This window comes from Balaenoptera acutorostrata, chromosome 16 (assembly GCF_949987535.1).
Source record: "Balaenoptera acutorostrata chromosome 16, mBalAcu1.1, whole genome shotgun sequence".
Classification (NCBI taxonomy): Eukaryota; Metazoa; Chordata; class Mammalia; order Artiodactyla; family Balaenopteridae; genus Balaenoptera; species Balaenoptera acutorostrata.
In genome coordinates, this window is record NC_080079.1 from 74,259,765 (window position 1) to 74,277,258 (window position 17,494).

Here is a 17,494-nt window from a genome sequence, read left to right on the forward strand (position 1 = left end):
CAAGTTAACCCGGAGGACTGTCAACAGTTCAAAGATCACCGACACTTGGTGATAGCCCCCAGAGAGCTAACGCAGAATTCCTCAGACATGACATTCCAGCCAAAGATAGCACAAGTGTTCAGTCTGAAATATCGGCCTCAAGAATTCAGGGTCCACTGGGCTGTTCCAAGATGTTTAATGTGTAGACTGTGATTACAGCTGTATCAGGACACCTCTGCCTGTTCTAGAAACTAACAGAGGAATAAACTCACCTAAACTGAGCCTCCATTATCAAGGGTTGGGCTGGCAGCCGAGACCCTCCAATTTCCCCACATGGATTTCACCTATTGGGGCTCCAGGCTTTTTTCGTTGGCGGTAGGGCTGCCAGCGTTTCTCAAGCAGAGATACCCAACTGGTGATCGCCATTTACTTTTTAAAAGAAGGACCGAAAATCCAAAACTTCTCTTCCCTCCCTTCAAGTGGCAGGTAGGGCCACGGTGCGGTTTTAACACACCAGGTGAAAATGAATTCTGTAAATGTGCTCTGACTGCTGCAGACCCTGATAGGAATACGACCCCTGTCACTCAGGAGGCAGTTATTAATGGAACATAAACTTCAGATACGGAGAAACCAGATAGGTTAAGTCTGTAGTCCAAAGACAGAAACCAGATAAAGTCCAAAGAAACCATGTGTCATCAGGAGCTATTTTCAATCGCACTTGAGAATCCTTGAACTTCTGCTTTGTAAAACTAGGCATCTTACCCTCTCTTCTACAAAGTTTAAAAAAGAAGAAGAAGACTGAAGGGCTCCAAGTTAATGCACACTGGGGTCAGGCTTAGGTCTGCAAAACAGGAGATAAGATGATTTACCCAGAACAAGTTAAAGTACACTTCTTTTAGAAAGTTCATTTCATTTCCATTTTTTTTAGACCCAGATACCCAAATCACAATGAGTACAGAATAGAGAAAATCAGGATGGCCAAGAGAGACACAAGCCAGCACTTGTGACAGTTCTGGGACCATGGTCAAGAAGGGAGAGAAAATCCTACACCCAACAAAGGTAAATTTTCACCTGTGCTCCATCAGCAAAAGAGAGAACAAATACTAAAGAGGACCGCTCAATAAAGTAAAGGGACAGAAGGAGGTGAGGGGCTCATGTGGTCAGTGCCTGTCAAATCCACCGGAGGTGCTGGTACAAACGTCTGTTGAACAGAATCAGGAGATGTATAGGACGGACGGGAGGACGTAACGTGTTGAATGCCAGCTTTGGTCCAGGCTCCAGTGAAGGCATTCTATTTTAGGTAAGACGTCCAATGACGTCATTATCAGCATCCTTATTAAATGTGAGATAAGGGGCTCAAAGAGTTTAGTTAGCTCTTCAACCGAGGAAGCCACATACTCCAGGGGTAGGTGTTTAATTTTAGTCACAGGTTTAGAAAAATGTTCTTGTGTGTTTCTTCAATATGCGTACCATTGACTCTCCCAACCCCACAGGATGAGAGGCCCTACCAGACAATGACCTCCACCAGAATTTCCATTCCCTACCACTGAACCCTGGTTACCCCAAACCCTAGGCGCTATGGACTTCCTGAAATTCCCCAAGAACATTTTCTTTCCAGCCAACGAGTCCTCCATGTGTTCTCACCGCCTTTGGGAGCTGTGACTCTCACCTCCTTCTGTATTCTGACAAACATTACTCAATAGCATCATTACGTATTTATTTACATGTTTGTCTGTCCCACTAGACTAAGAATCTAGAAAGCAGAGAAAGCTATTCAATTTCATATTCTCTCACTCTGCCGAACAAGGTACCTGGCACAGTGAAAATGCAAAACAAAAACAAAAACCAACCAACAAACAAAAAATGTCAGCTAAATGAAACATTGCCAGGCAGCCCAGAGCTGGAGAGTGTCACCAAGCCAAACATCCTGTACCAGCATGACATGAACTGCTATGTGACCAGATGACAGATAAATCCCATGTTTAAAACATTTAGGCAGAATGTTTTTATATAAATTGTTATATCCACACCAACAAAGCAATGTTGGTATGGAGAGTAAACCAAAACAAAGACACAGCCCTCCCGGAAAAAGTGACAAGTCGTAACAGCACCATTCAAACAGAACCCTACCTGGAAACTGGCCGTCATAGGCCTTCGTCTTGAACAGTGAACCTTCCCCAGAGAGCTTAGAAGCAAGGGGAACCATCACCCCCTTGAGATTCAAATTCTAAAGAGCAAGAAGCCTAGAGGCCTGTAAAATCTGACTGTTAAAGGCCTAATTCATGACAGAATATAATGAAAGAAAGAGTTTGGGTCAGGAAATGCGGGGATGTGGAGAAAGAAGAATCCCGTAGCAAATGCTGACGTCCAGAGGAGAAGGACCCTCAGCCACTAGAAGGGGCGTCTCCACTCTTGTCTGTACCAAGATCTAGCAATCGTTCGATTCACCAATCTCCCTTGTTCCACTGCAGAGGTGCCAGCAACCTTCCGACCTCTGCCCACCTGCAGGCAGTGAATGTGAGGGCCGAGAAGAGGTCAGCATTCAGGGCCCCATGATGGTTATATATTTTTGTAAATTACTAATTGGGCATCCTTGGTACATACTCAGCTTAGTGAGCATGGTTAATGTGATCATGGGTCTGAGAGATGCTGAAAAAAGTGGGTCTGAGAGTGCGCTGGGAAAAACAACGTTTTTTTCCTGAATGCCGAATAATGACTATTACCTGCAAAAGTCTTCTGAAAGAGTTGGCTGGCGCTTCTGCTGGCTGACACACCACCCTTCACATTCACGCATGTTCTCCTCAAACTGCTACACTGTGTGAATCGAGTTTTACTGAAGGTAATCGCTCTTGGTTCGACAGCAGTTTTTACTAAAGAGACAATAATTTACTCAGCAAGACTCACTGTCCTAATGTAAACCAGACTCATAACCCCTCAGGGTAGAAACGTCATGGAAACACCTTGGCTACACCAGTACGAAATTAATACTGCCTGGGCAGGGCTGAGGCTCATTTCTGCAAAACTTAGTTTGCAAAAACCAGCCCAAGGCTACTATGATATAAATTCCCTTCATGTGTTAATTTCACACATGGAGTCCTCATCCCACCAGTAGGGCGGTGATCTCCAGTATGTCAAGTAGGGGGAGGGTCTGGACATCAGCCTTCCAAGCCCCTCAGGGAGCCAGAGCCCCGCTTCCCCCCACCCCGGCCAGCCCACAGGAAAGAAGGATGATGCTGGAAATCAGCCTGGATGAGGAAAGCATTTCACTATGCAGAACACCGTCACTGGGCACCAGCATCTCATCTGATAAACTTTTCTTCCACAATTTCATGCAGAAGAGATGCTGTGGATATGGGCAAATAACAAGATAAACTCAATCAGCTCAGCTGGATCCAGTGGGCACAGAGTGCTTTGCTTTCCACAGCCAAAGGCACAAGGCTGGTAAGAAGTGGGACTTCCCTGGTGGTCCAGTGGCTAGGACTCTGCACTCCCACTGCAAGAGGCACAGGTTCGATCCCCGGTTGGGGAACTAAGATCCTGCATGCCAAGTGGCGTGGCCAAAAAAAATTTAAAAAATAAAGAAGTGCAACCCCTCTCTGCCCAGGTCTGTGTCCTTGAGGGAACTGTGCCAGGTTCTGTAAAATAAATACATTAGATGTCTCAGCTTAAAGATACTGTTTACAAAGACCATGAAATAATGAGCTGTGCAGTGTTAGAACGCATTAATAAAAGCACCCCGAATATATATATACGGTATGTTCACAACAATACAACTCAACCACACGTGGACACACCTATTCACTGAAAAAAAAGATGAAGAAAATTCTCCAAAAATGTCATCAGTCTTTATAGTTGGGTTCTGGCCCTTGGAGTGATTTTATTTTCTTCTTTCTACCCAAATATTGCATATGGCGTACACATACTTTTAATGGGGAGAGCCCTATGCAGCAAAGAAGCCTTTCGATACAAATATAAATATCTTCTGATTTATCAGTAACACCTGTATATACTACCTTAAATCAGGAAACTGCTCTATCAGAGTGAGTGACAGTGTTTCTACTAAAGGCTAATTTGATGCAGATATAAGTTGACTGCATCTGTTCATCAGGGGCATAAAAGTCCTGTGATTCAGGGAGAGTAAAACCTACATGTTGGCAAGTCATTCTGGAAAAAAATGTCCTCCTGTTGGTTCCCCCGATTCGTTTCTTGACTTTTTATCCTGTTATCTCTATCACACAAAGAACTGTTGGACTTTGAGGGCCCGCAAAAGAATTAGCTCAGTACAGAATTATCCCTTGGTCGGTCCTGGATTGCCAGCAAAGAAACTTAGTTTGAGTTTTTATTTATTTATTTATTCTTATAAATTTATTTACTTATTTTTATTTTTGGCTGCGTTGGGTCTTTGCTGCTGCGCGCGGGTTTCTCTAGTTGCGGCGAGCGGGGGCTACTCTTTGTTGCGGTGTGAGGGCTTCTCATTGTGGTGGCTTCTCTTGTTGCGGAGCACGGGCTCTAGGCATGCGGGCTTCAGTAGTTGCAGCACGCAGGCTCAGTAGTTGTGGCTCTCAGGCTCTAGAGCGCAGGCTCAGTAGTTGTGGCACATGGGCTTAGTTGCTCTGCGGCATGTGGGACCTTCCCGGACCAGGGATCGAACCCACGTCCCCTGCATTGGTGGGCAGATTCTTAATGACTGCACCACCAGGGAAGTCTCTAGTTTGAGTTTTTTTTAAAAAAAGAAAAAGTTCTCCCTGTGATGATGGAACAGCAGGGTAGCCAGCAATTTCCTACCCATCAGACTATTAGGTAGAACCACTTAAATACCTCCTAACCCAAACCACATCCCAAACCAAGCAGTCAATAGGTAATCAGTAATCTGGTCATTAGTAATTTATTTACCCAAATAATAACATTCGAAAGAAGCTGCTATTCCCTGGCAATCACGCGCCCACTGCTCTTTAATAAAATCCTTGGGAATATAAAATTCAGCTCAGTACTGTTTTTCGGATCATCTGTCTATCGGGTTAATTAGTACTCACAGATCCCTTTATAAAGTTGTAATTCCTCACATACAGGAAGGTTTTCCAATGATTGCTTAGTCCTCGTGGAAACAAAGTGACTGCTTTTTGGTTAACTCGGTCAGCAGGAAGGGCCTCCAACTCTCAGCCGCCCGTGCACCTGGCAGGTGTGGGCAGGAGGGCGGCGCCGAGGAGTAGGCAGGCCCAGCCGCGGGGCAGGCCGAGGCCTCCAGCCTTTGGGTGACTGCGGATCAGGCCAGGCACCCTTGTGCAAAGCCTCCCCCACAGCAGACCCAGGCCCTGGTTTGGGTTGGTGCTAAGTTCTACCAATGAGCCAGAATGTAAGCTTCTTAGTGGATATAATTCCTGACAGGGAACAGAATCATGAGAGGTACCATTACAGGAAAAATACCAAAAATAGAAAGTTTGGATAATAAGAAATGTAAATTATCCAACTAAAGATAACAGATTTTAGAGCCCAGAAATTTATGAGAAAAAAAGGTAAATAAAACACTCCTTTATCCTGGGCTAGAATTATAATAGATGTCAAAGGAACCTCTTTTAAAGCATTAAGCTTGCATTCATTGAGTATTTATTAAGCACCTACCATGTGTCAGACAAGTACATCATGACTCTTATACATCTGTTCATACGTATGAGTCAGCTGATACAGACATTCCCTACATGGACCAGGTCCCTAGGAGCTACACCGTGATCTCCACATCACCAAGGTCAAGTCAGGCAAATAATATGAATTCCTGGACCTTTCTGATCAGTGACATAAATGACCACCTCGTTCTCCTAGATTCTCTTCCCAACTCCACATCATTATCTATCAGGGTAAAGGAAAGGGAGGTTTCACATAACTTTCAAGAAGTCAGCTTCGCTTATTTTAAATGGCTTTGCAAATACATGTCTGGTCTGTCACTATGTGATCAGAATAAGCACTACGTTTTAGGCCTTGACTTGCCGGACTCCGAGGGGCCCCTGTTATGAAGCTGCTTTGTCGACTGCAACTCGCTGATGAATCCATCAGCGTGCAAATCTAACCGGAGCCCCACTCGACACAAACGTGAGACCACGACAATGGCAAAGGTAATACACTTAACAATAAGTCTTTCGACATACAAGCATTCTAACCAGGGGCTTCCCTGGTGGCACAGTGGTTAAGAATCCGCCTGCCAATGCAGGGGACACGGGTTCGATCCCTGGTCTGGGAAGACCCCACATGCTGCGGAGCAACGAAGCCCGTGCGCCACAACTACTGAGCCTGCGCTCTAGAGCCCGCGAGCCACAGCTACTGAGTCCATGCGCCGCAACTACTGAAGCCCATGCGCATAGAGCCCGTGCTCCACAACAAGAGAAGCCATCGCAATGAGAAGTCTGCGCACCGCAACGAAGAGTGGCCCCCGCTCGCCACAACTAGAGAAAGCCCGCGCGCAGCAACGAAGACCCAACGCAGCCAAAAATACATAAATAAATAAATAAATAAGAATTCAAACCGGATCTCATACTAGTTACCTTTGAGTTTGGTCCCGGCTTGGGTGACTGCAGAGATCACATGCTCAGTCCATGTCCCTCTCTGTCACAGGGACACACACGCAGTCTCCAGGACAAGGAGATGGAAAACAAATGAGCAGAACGGCAATCTGCCTGCGTCCAGGAGAAACAGCCCAGGGAATTTGCTGGTTGTTTCTGCCACATCTACAGACATGATACAAGGAGTATACAGACTTCTACCTTTGACTGGCAGGTCTTAGGTGGGACCCTGCCTAAGTTCCTTATCACTGCAGGGCTTGGAATGCCTCTATACAATGGAGCTCTGAACAACGGGGCAGTTCCCAAACATTCAAAGGTCCACACAGACAACTGCAGGAGAACGATCTTGATGGAAATCATATTTACTAGCCTCCATCTCAACCTTCTGAATCAAAATCCTGGGGCAGGAGAGAAGGGGACGGGGACGTAGGGCAGTTCAAAAAACGGCTAGTTCAAAAAAGACCTCAGGGGATTCTTGATAAGTAGGTTTGGAAATGGCGAGGCTCCTTCAGGGATGGAAGTGAAGGGGGGCCGGGAAGACAACCACTGCAGAGCATCCACTGCTCCAGGTTCTCCCAGAGGCTCTGACAGAATGACCAGGGCAATAATAGGGATGAGCTGCCCGAATCAGCAACAGCTAACTCCCCAAGAAGGCTTGAAGGGTGTCAGACCCTAGAGAAATACTGATGAGAAGAAATGGGGGAAATGGCCCCCATGTAGCTGGGAAAACCAAAATGTTCCCCTTAACAAGACAGGCCAGGCCTGTCCTTATGGAGTGACACAGATGCTAACAGCACAGTTCAAATGCCAAGGAGAATCACCAATTTGTAACACCAACACAGAGGGGTTAATACCGTCCCTATTAATCACACATGTTGTCATAGGCAAGCTGGAGTCTACCCCTCACCAAGCACCGGGGAAGGGAATCTTCACTTGGCTAACTGCCTGGTTGAAAATTAGTTTGGGAGTGATCTTTATGAAGATACGTACTTTAAAAAGTCAAAGCTATCTAGCAGTAACTCTAATACACACTGCCTATTATAGCATTTTAATGGAGGGAGATACAGTAAAGAAAGAAAAGAATCACAAATAATATCCAGTCTATTCTGTGGACACGTTAAGGGCATCACATTATTTCACAATGAGCAATTGTTTTTCCATTGCGACTACTGCTAACTCATGTTTCTGCCTCCTAATGGATGGATGCATATTCCTGAGAATGGATTAGAACCCAGTAAGGTCTGACTGCCATTTTAAAAACGAATTTAAAATAACATCAGTACTGGCTTTATCTGTTTAATCTACTTGCTAAGCAGACCCAGACAAGGGGATACCCTCAATGGAGGAAAACACATCTTTTTAGACAGAGGGCAGAGATTCAAGACCAAGAAAATGCTTCATGTGCTCACTTTTTTCCCCCAGCACTATGAACTATGCATATTTTAGCACATTTTAAAAGGGAAAGGAGGGCTTCTCCAGTGGCCCAGTGGTTAAGAATCCGCCTGCCAATGCAGGAGACACGAGTTCTAGCCCTGGTCTGGGAAGATCCCACATGCCGTGGAGCTACTAAGCCCGTGCGCCACAACTACTGAGCCTGCACTCCAGAGCCCGTGAGCCACAGCTACTGAGCCCACGTGCCACAACTACTGAAGCCCATGCGCCTAGAGCCTGTGCTCCGCAACAAGAGAAGCCACCACAATGAGAAGCCTGCGCACCACAACAAAGAGTAGACCCCGCTTGCCACAACTAGAGAAAGCCCGCGCTTAGCAACGAAGACCCAACATAGCCAAATGTAAATGAATAAATTAATTAATTTTTTAAAATGTTAGAAAAAAAAAGGGAAAGGAGAAGAAATAAAAATTAGCAACCCGACATACACCTGCGAAGCTCTGTGTCTGGAGAGCCGGGATACGGAGGAGAGCTACGCAGACATCTGGCATCACCTGTCAGGCTGCCAAACCACTGTATTTTGAAGCTATTCAGACGCTTTCTAAAGAAGAAACGGAAAAATCCTATGTGCCTGAACTGGGAGGTGGGAGAGCCTACCTGTAACTCAGCCCTTGTCAGACAAAATCCAGCAGCCTCAAAAGGTTCCATAGCTTTTTAATAAACCTATTGTGTGGGTTAGTGCCTAAAAATAGTACAGTTCGGCAGGCAGATCACACCCAGGAATCATCCCTACACACTCAACTTCGAAACAATAGACAAAGGGATGGAAAGAACACCAAAATGTATTTGCGGGCAGCATGCAAGCCCCTGCGGTCACCTCCCCGCCTGGATTCCTCACCTTGTCTGAACACACAGCAAACCAATTTAGCCCAACAGTCTACACAGGAAGATGAGGGTAGGGATGCAGGGACTGAGCGTCACATTTCCCTAGTATTCACTACCACCTTTAGGAGACTTTTTCCTCCCCACTGAAATAGACATGAAAGTGATGACTACATCTTAGCGGTTATTGACTATGCATGGCTTCCTTACGCTAAAACGGAGTTCTCAGCCTTCACTGTGTACCAGGATCACCTGGGGAAGTTTTTAAAGATACAGATGTCAGACAACAAAGCTTTTAGGTCAAGTCAGGTCCAACTGCCCAAGCTGCGGGGCGGCCAAGAAAAACCTGGGGGGGGGGGTAGGTGTTACTGGAAAACTGGGTTCGCCTCTCGGTGGGTGTCGAACCAACAGACACAACCAAGCCAAAGCGCAGGCAAAGGAAGGATTTATAAGTACTTGCAGCAAGTAAGGAGAACTCTGTGGGTCTTTCCCAAAGCCTTGTCTCCCCCAACAGCAAAACTGCAGAAGTTTTAAGCTAAGGGAATATGCGTGTTCATGAGAGGACTTGAGCAGAGGAGAATTCAGCACAGAATTGGGGCAAAGGTCAACAGAGTCCAAGCTTTAATTGACTGAAGTCTGGAGGGTCAACTTCATCATTCCATCCTCCACCTGGGGTGGGGGGGACTTAGTTTCTGCAGAACTCAAAGGTATATTATTACGTGTATCCCTTTAGGAACCAGGACCCTGTCCCAAGGCTGCACTATGGTTTCCTGACTGTTCCTCCCTTGTTTCTGCATCCCCTCCCTTAAGATCATTAATTAGGGCTTCCCTGGTGGCGCAGTGGTTGAGAATCTGCCTGCCAATGCAAGGGACACGGGTTCGAGCCCTGGTCTGGGAAGATCCCACATGCCACGGAGCAACTAGGCCCGTGAGCCACAACTACTGAGCCTGCGCGTCTGGAGCCTGTGCTCCGCAACACGAGACACTGCAATAGTGAGAGGCCCGCACACCGCGATGAAGAGTGGCCCCCGCTTGCCGCAACTGGAGAAAGCCCTTGCGTAGAAACGAAGACCCAACACAGCCAAAAATAAATAAATAATAAATAAATAAATTAAAAAAAATAGAATCTAGGCAATAAAATAAAGTCTAACCTTTAAAAAAAAAAAAAAAAAGATCATTAATTACTGAGACCTGTTCAATAGCGAGCACTCTGGCCAGGCTTAGATCACAAAATGGCTTAGACCAAGATGGGTTCTTATGTTGAGAAAGCCATTCCTGGCTCTCTTTCTCCAGGGACCCCCACTAACCTATCTGCTTACATAAGCACCAGGGACAAAGCTGCAAAGGCTGGGCCACCCAGAGGTCACGAGTGCTACTCTTCTAGAAACCACCGCTGGACAGAATAAAAATCAAGTCACAATAGGCGGCTACCAAAAAAAGTCAGATAAGATAAGTGAAAAACGAAAACCCACATTTTAATACTCCTTAATTCCCGATTTTAATTTAGCCTTTGCTTTTTCCTTCCTTTTTCTCAATGTATTTATAAAAAAGGGATTCTACCATGGATTTTTACTGTGGGAACAATAAAGCTGAGATGGGAAAATAATAGTGTTTTACAAACGGACTGTAGTACATTTATCAGATAAAGCCGAAAGCCAACGAATAAAATAGCTAGATCAGTTGTAATAAGCATTACCTCACTGAATGCATATAAAAATCTTACCATAGCTTATCATCTCTATTTTGCCAATATCCAAACTGTGACACATAAAAGAATAAGTAAATTGCCCAAGGTGACATTAAGTTCATAATCTGACAACGTGGATAGCACACCCTGTTGTTGTCTAACCTTAAAATGAAAGTCCTGTCACGTTCTTGTCACTAAATCATACTATTTCCACCAAGCCCATTTGCTAGATGTTTGTCTCTGCAAATACACGCGACGCCAGCACAGGCAGCTAAGAGCTAAACTCTCCTTCCGAAGTCTCTGGAGCAGCTCTGTCCTCGGAGTGCCTTCATCTGCAGGGTGGGAAGACAGCCCAGGAGCTGTTCCCGCCAAAGGAAAGGACAGCTTGGAACAGAAAGTGCTCGTAACTACCAGCTGGTGTCACCACCACGTTGAGGGGAAGAGAGAATCAAAGAATCTGACCTTAGAAATATGTTCACGTTTGTTAGCAGGTTATTAAATATAAGAAGTTGGTTCACTTCACCAAACAGGTAGATTCTATTCCTTTCTCTAGACAAACAATCTTCTAGAAGGGAAGGCTGCCACTCCCTGACTCCTATTGTGCCTCAAGGTGTGAAGGGGACCAAAGGACCCTGAGACTACAGCCTCCCAGATCACAGAAACCTGGGGCAGAAGGACTGCGGAGTTTGGAAGCACTCTCAGAGGATACAGTTCCTTTTCTTCTCAGCTTCTATGCCGGCACTCTGCTAATCACCAAGGCAAGTTGCTTTTATCAAGGAAAAACAATGATTTTACTTCAGAATCAACATCTTAACCCCATTCATTGTTCCTCACTGAGCTCTTCCTTTATGAAATCTTCCACTGATCTTTCCTCCAAAGAGAAATGTTTAATAAAGACAAACAAACAAAGGAAAGAAAACTTACAAAACTACAATGTGTTCTCTGAAAAAGCCATGCTGGCTCTCAGGTTCCTGAACGAAGACGGGCGTGAGCAGCTTGTCACTAAGGAAATACACAGGATCTGTCTTTACAGCGCAAAACTGTGGGTGTTTTCCAAATAATAACACTGTAGAAGGCGTACGCAATGTTTGACAGGGCATTTTAAACGTTTCGTAATGATAACCCCTAATACACTGACTTTCTTATTGGTCATATTCACCCTTCAGAAATCACGCAGAATTATCATTTAAACTAAAAAGCCCCTGAAGAGTCAACAAAGCTGTCAAAGATCTGAGGTTCATAACCCTTAGGGACAAGTGTGTTTTGAAAGGCTTGATACCTCAAGTGGGTCTTCAGGCCGTGGGTGGGTCGTTCATATTATTCTATCAGAACCAACAGTAGTTGTTCCGTATTATTCCAGCACACATCCTTAAAGAGCTGCTGGGATTCCATCTGGTTTTACAGGATATCAGTATGTTTATCTTTTTTTTTTTTTAATAAATTTATTTATTTTTGGCTGCGTTGGGTCTTCGCTGCTGCGCGTGGGTTTTCTCTAGTTGCGGCAAGCAGGGGCTACTCTTCATTGCAGGGCGCAGGCTTCTCATTGCGGTGGCTTCTCTTGTTGCGGAGCACGGGCTCTAGGCGTGCGGACTCAAAAGTTGTGGCACGCGGGCTCACTAGTTGTGGCTCGCGGGCTCTAGAGCACAGGCTCAGTAGTTGTGGCACACAGGCTTAGCTGCTCCGTGGCATGTGGGATCTTCCCAGACCGGGGATCAAACCCGTGTCCCCTGCATTGGCAGGTGGATTCTCAACCACTGTGCCACCAGGGAAGTCCCAGTCCCCTCATTTCTAAAAGGGGGATGATAATACCTACTTCAAAGGACCGTTGGCAGATGAAATGAGATAGGTGAAGTACTAAATAGTACCTACCACATAGTAAGAGTAAGCAGATAAAGCTGCAATACTGTACAATCGTAATTATTAGGAGGAAGAGGAAACGGCCTGCAAATATATTGTGAATGGGACTAAAAGTGTCTGCACATTTGATCATGAGGTCCCTCTCGTATGTGATCAAACTGATCAGGGTTACATTTTGGGGAAAAAAATTACTTGTAATACAATGGGCATAAAGCACATTGTCAGGTATTCAACCAGACAGAAAGTAACAGGAAGCACGAGAAATTGGAAAAAGAGAATTAAAAAGAAAAGAATTCCCTAGTTATCAAGAAACACATATCTCACTTTGTCCCTCCAGAAAAATAATTCCAAGAACAAAGCAGGTTTGGTTTTGTGTTTTACATCTGACTAGCATGAATCAGTCCACAAGAAACCAAGGTGCTGGACCCATCAAATTAAGGGCCAAATCCTACTTGGTTCAAGTGATGGATTCAGGGGGAACAGAAAACTAAGAGTTTTCCCAGGCTTGGGAGGAGGAGGCCGAGGAACCAGTAGGACTGCCTCTGGGACACAAGGAGAAAGGGTGGTTTATGTGATGGAATTTGCCCCGCCTGCCCTAAGCCCTTCGTGACCTCAACAAATTCTCGTACCCTCTGGGGCCATATAAAATCCCACAAACCATCTCTTTCTACACATCTTTTTTTGCTATGAATAAAGTACACCAAAATGTACGTGTCTAAATGCATTCATTTATCCACTGAAATGTGTGTCTTAAGTGCCTAGAATGTGCCAGGCATCCCGGAGGGGGCAGAGTTCCACAGTCATCTCAGCTCTCTAGTATTATAGTAAATGAACCTTGTATTAGAGCTACTTGTATGTACTTTTCTCCTCTCCCATTAGATTACAAACTCCTGAAGGGGAAGGGCTGCATTTTAATCATCTTGTTTTCCTTGGCACCTAACAGAGGGCTCCACTTACAGAAATTACCCAGTAAACATCTACTGAACCAAATCACCCTCCAGGACACATGGGACAGGGGAGCTCACGGTCTCTCTCCCCCCTGAGGTCTTCAGATTTTAAGACTGCCTGCCTGAGGTGGCTAAACCTTTCCAAATCTGGCTGCTAGATTTAGATGGGGAATGAAATGTTTTTAAACATAACCTGGAAAATATTAACCCACCGTAAATGCTATGAAGATAAGCGGCAAAAAAGACAACCTTGAGGAAGAGATGTGAGATCACCTGAACGTTTTCTGTACAGGCTAATGCATTTCTCGACGTCCAAGCCACTTCAGAGTTCCAACTCGCTCTTGACATCCTGATCCTGACACCACATGGCAATGCTGTTGTCCGCAAGCAAATGACCTCCCCCCAGCGCTGTTCCCCTCGTAGAGAGATCTACCCTAGAAACTAGGATGCTTCTTCAGAAACTTGGACAGGACGATGAGGAACTTACCAGTCTGAGAACATTTTAAGTAAATGGAGATAAAGGATGGCCCCCCCAGAGGTCCATAGAGTCCTAGGATTCTACTGGCCGTAACAAAATTGGCCAAGAAGGAAAAAGGACAGGATCACAAGGAAGCCTAGCACCACCCTGCCTATATTTATTTTCATTCCAGAAAGGTAGAAGGTTGAAGGTGAAGCTGAGAGCAGAGAGGGGAGGAACAAGATAGTCCCGGCATCAAAACAGCAGCTTTCTGATGCCGAAGGAGTTAAAAACTCTTACCAGAAATCTGAAAGATGGATGAAATGCACATCACTATCACACTATGGTCCCGGCTGTCTTGGAAAATTTTATTCATCTTTGGAAGAATAAGAATTTGGAGCTCAGCTCCAATTTCTCTGCGTAATCCCCTAATGATAATAATTGACTTATCCCACAGAACGAGTCTTCTAATCCTCTGATAAACAAGCTTCTAAGCCTGTATGAAGGTTAAATAAGTCCTAACGTCATCAATGAGAAATGAGGACATGGAATGATAAAAGTATCTGTACAGGATTATGCAAGGAGTACAGCATCTCCTCCGTTCTGATGCTATGACAGAATTTACAAATTACAGTGTTCTCATTACGTATAAATTTGTGCGAGAATAAAGGGCCTTGCAAAAGGCAAAATAAAAGAACCAAAGCAAATGAACTCCACTTATATATATATATTTTTAACAACACATATGTTGTACAGATTTGTGATATCACCTTTAACTGGGGTATAATTATAACCCATGTTAAAATAGCCCTAAAAGGATTTTCAACTCAGGATTTTCTAATGGATCCACATCATAAACAACTAAACAGTTGAAAGAAAAAGAAAGAAGAAGAGGGGGACGGGAGGGGAGGGGGGGAGGGGAGGGGACGGGAGGGGAGGGGGGAGGGGAGGGGAGGGGAGGAGAGGAGAGGAAGAAAACTAAGAATTGGCAAAAATAGTTGTTTGATTTATGTGACAAAGGGCTAATATCTGAATAAAGAAGTTTGAAAAAAAAATCAGTACATGTAATAATTCAAAAGTGGGCCAATGAAATACAAGTGGCCAATAAACATGTAAAGGTGTCTAACTTCAGCATTCATTTTTTAAAAAAAGAACATAAATATTAAGACAGTGAAATAGTTTTTACATTAAAATCAGAAACAAAACATTGAGATGTTCACTGTTGGTGAAGGCTAGAGGCTCACTCATAGGTCAGTGAAGGAATCGTACGTGAGCACAAACTATCTGGAGGGCAATCTGGCAACACCGTTGACATTTTAAGTGTGTGTACTCAGTTGTACAAGTCTATATACAAACATTTTGTTAGGAATAACTAAGAAGCACCTCAATGTCCTCCAACAGGGATTAGTTAAATAAATTATAGTCTTATCTACACAATAAAAAGCAATTCACCATTACAAAGAATAAGCAGGAACTACCTAAATGTTGACAATGAAAAGATGTCTACAAAATATTGGTAAGTGACCAAAAGCAACCAGAGAAACAGTACGTATTGACTAATCCCATTTTTGTTTTTTTGTTTCTGTTTTTTAAAAAGTGTGCATGGAGATTTCAAAGGTCTATCAATAGAGATTGCCTTTGGCGAGTGAGATTACAGGGGGGATTTCTGTGTTGTTTGAACTGAATACATCTATAAATCTAAAAACTAAAGCATATAATTTTTGACAAAACGAAGTATGCTTAAAATTATGTCATGAGCATGTGTCACAAACGTTTATACGGTCGCATATTCTATAATAAACCCACACCATCGCTCATCAGAATTAACCGTAAAGAAATTAATCTGGAGACCACGGCCTCTAGGTTAGCTGCTGTACACACCGACTAGAGAAAACCTAGAAAGGGTTCGTTCCAGACAGCAGCCATCTCCCCAAGGTACTGGGAAGCGCAGTAAAGGACAGAGGAGGGTCAAAGCCGTGTCTAGGCAGCAAGAGGTGCCCCTGGTTGGCGGCAGGCTGGTGTCAGAATGAACTCATCACCGGCTTCCGCAGGGACCAAGGAACCAGCAGGGACAAGCCCAGCTGAACAAAGGGAGGGTCTTTCCTTAAAACAAACCGAGGTAACACTTCCTGTGCTTCTTGTGCTGAAATGTAAGTTATCTCCCTCTATCGTTGTCCCCCCTCAGGATTTACTCTGCCTCCAAAGCATTCATTAGCACTCAGCCAAGTCACCGAAGCCACATTTAAGAGGGAACAGCCTTTTCAGGCTAAGAGGCTCTACTATCGGTTTCCTGATTCCTCCTCTTCTCTCTCCTACCACTGCTTTCACAATTTCACCATTCAACATACATATATACATATATATCACGTATTTATAATTTGTGATAAGGAAGCATAGGATGGATATCTACTCTCTCCTCCAACAATACCTTGCCACCATGTAAGTGCTTGTCCACTTAAAAACATTTTTAAATGCAGGCTCTCAGACCACAGACTTCAAAATGCACCAACACACATAAACGACAGAGGCTGCAGAAATAAAGATGATCAAGAGATGTGACAACTAAACGCAGGACCTGACCCTAGACTGGACCCGTGTGGAGGCGGAGCACCGGGCAGGACACTTTGCGTCAGATGACACCCCTGGAACACAAATTATAGATGAGGTGTAAATAACGCATCAGTATTGAATGATCCGAAGTGGATCACTGAACTATTAACTAAGTGAATCTCTCTATTTCTAGGAAATACACCCAAGTACTTGGAGGGTAAAGGGCCGTGATGGATGTAACGCATTCTTAAACAGTGTGTGTGTGTGTGTGTGTGTGTGTTTGTGTGTGTGTGTGTGTGTGTGTGTGTACGCGCACGTGTAGACCGAGAGAGAAGAATGGTAATCCACTTTTGGTAATGCAGGGCCAGAGACCAAATGTGCCAGGGGATGGTTACTTCTGACAGCTCTTTCACAAACCCACCTGATCTCCTGCTGTTACAGAAAACACAGCATTTGTGAGCACGCACACACAGGAAGGGAGCCCTGGCTCTGCCTTTATTCTGTGTCTGAGGGAAGCATCTAGGTGACCCCAGGCAGAGCCAGCTGGAACTCAGGCAGGAAACCCTGGTCCTCTTCACCTCTCCCTCCGTCGCCTCCTGGCCCTCCCTCCATCACCGTCTTCTCCGTGCAGGTCTCCCCTTCCCCCCACCACGCCACACAGCTCCAGCAGCGGAGCAGCCCTCCACCCACCATTAAGCTCACACTGTCCCTTTCATCTCAGGGACACTCCGTGTAGAGATGCACAACGCAATTTCTAAAATCATATCCTCTTACACACATCAAGGGACACTCACAAGAACTTGCTAGTGACCCCTTCTGAGGCCTGAAATTTAGGCAACTCCAAGCCAAACGGGCTTTCTAAAGCTCACCCCTGTCCACTGAGGAGGAACAAATCAGAACTGCGGGCTTCCCTGGTGGCGCAGTGGTTAAGAATCCGCCTGCCAACGTAAGGGACACGGGTTCGAGCCCTGGTCCAGGAAGATCCCACATGCCGCGGAGCAACTAAGCCCGTGCACCACAACTACTGAGCCTGTGCTCTAGAGCCCGCGAGCCACAACTACTGAGCCTGCATGCCACAGCTACTGAAGCCCGCGTGCCTAGAGCCCGTGCTCCGCAACAAGAGACGCCACCGCAGTGAGAAGCCCACGCACCGCAACGAAGAGTAGCCCCTGCTCGCCGCAACTAGAGAAAGCCT

At 45.1% G+C, this 17,494-nt stretch overlaps 1 protein-coding gene across 8 annotated transcripts in view; it reads right to left on the reverse strand.

Moving 5' to 3' along the window:
* SIPA1L2 (signal induced proliferation associated 1 like 2) overlaps positions 1-17,494 on the reverse strand; it is a 220,988-nt gene that overhangs the window by 151,912 nt on the left and 51,582 nt on the right. The gene's annotated exons all lie outside the window — the stretch shown is intronic.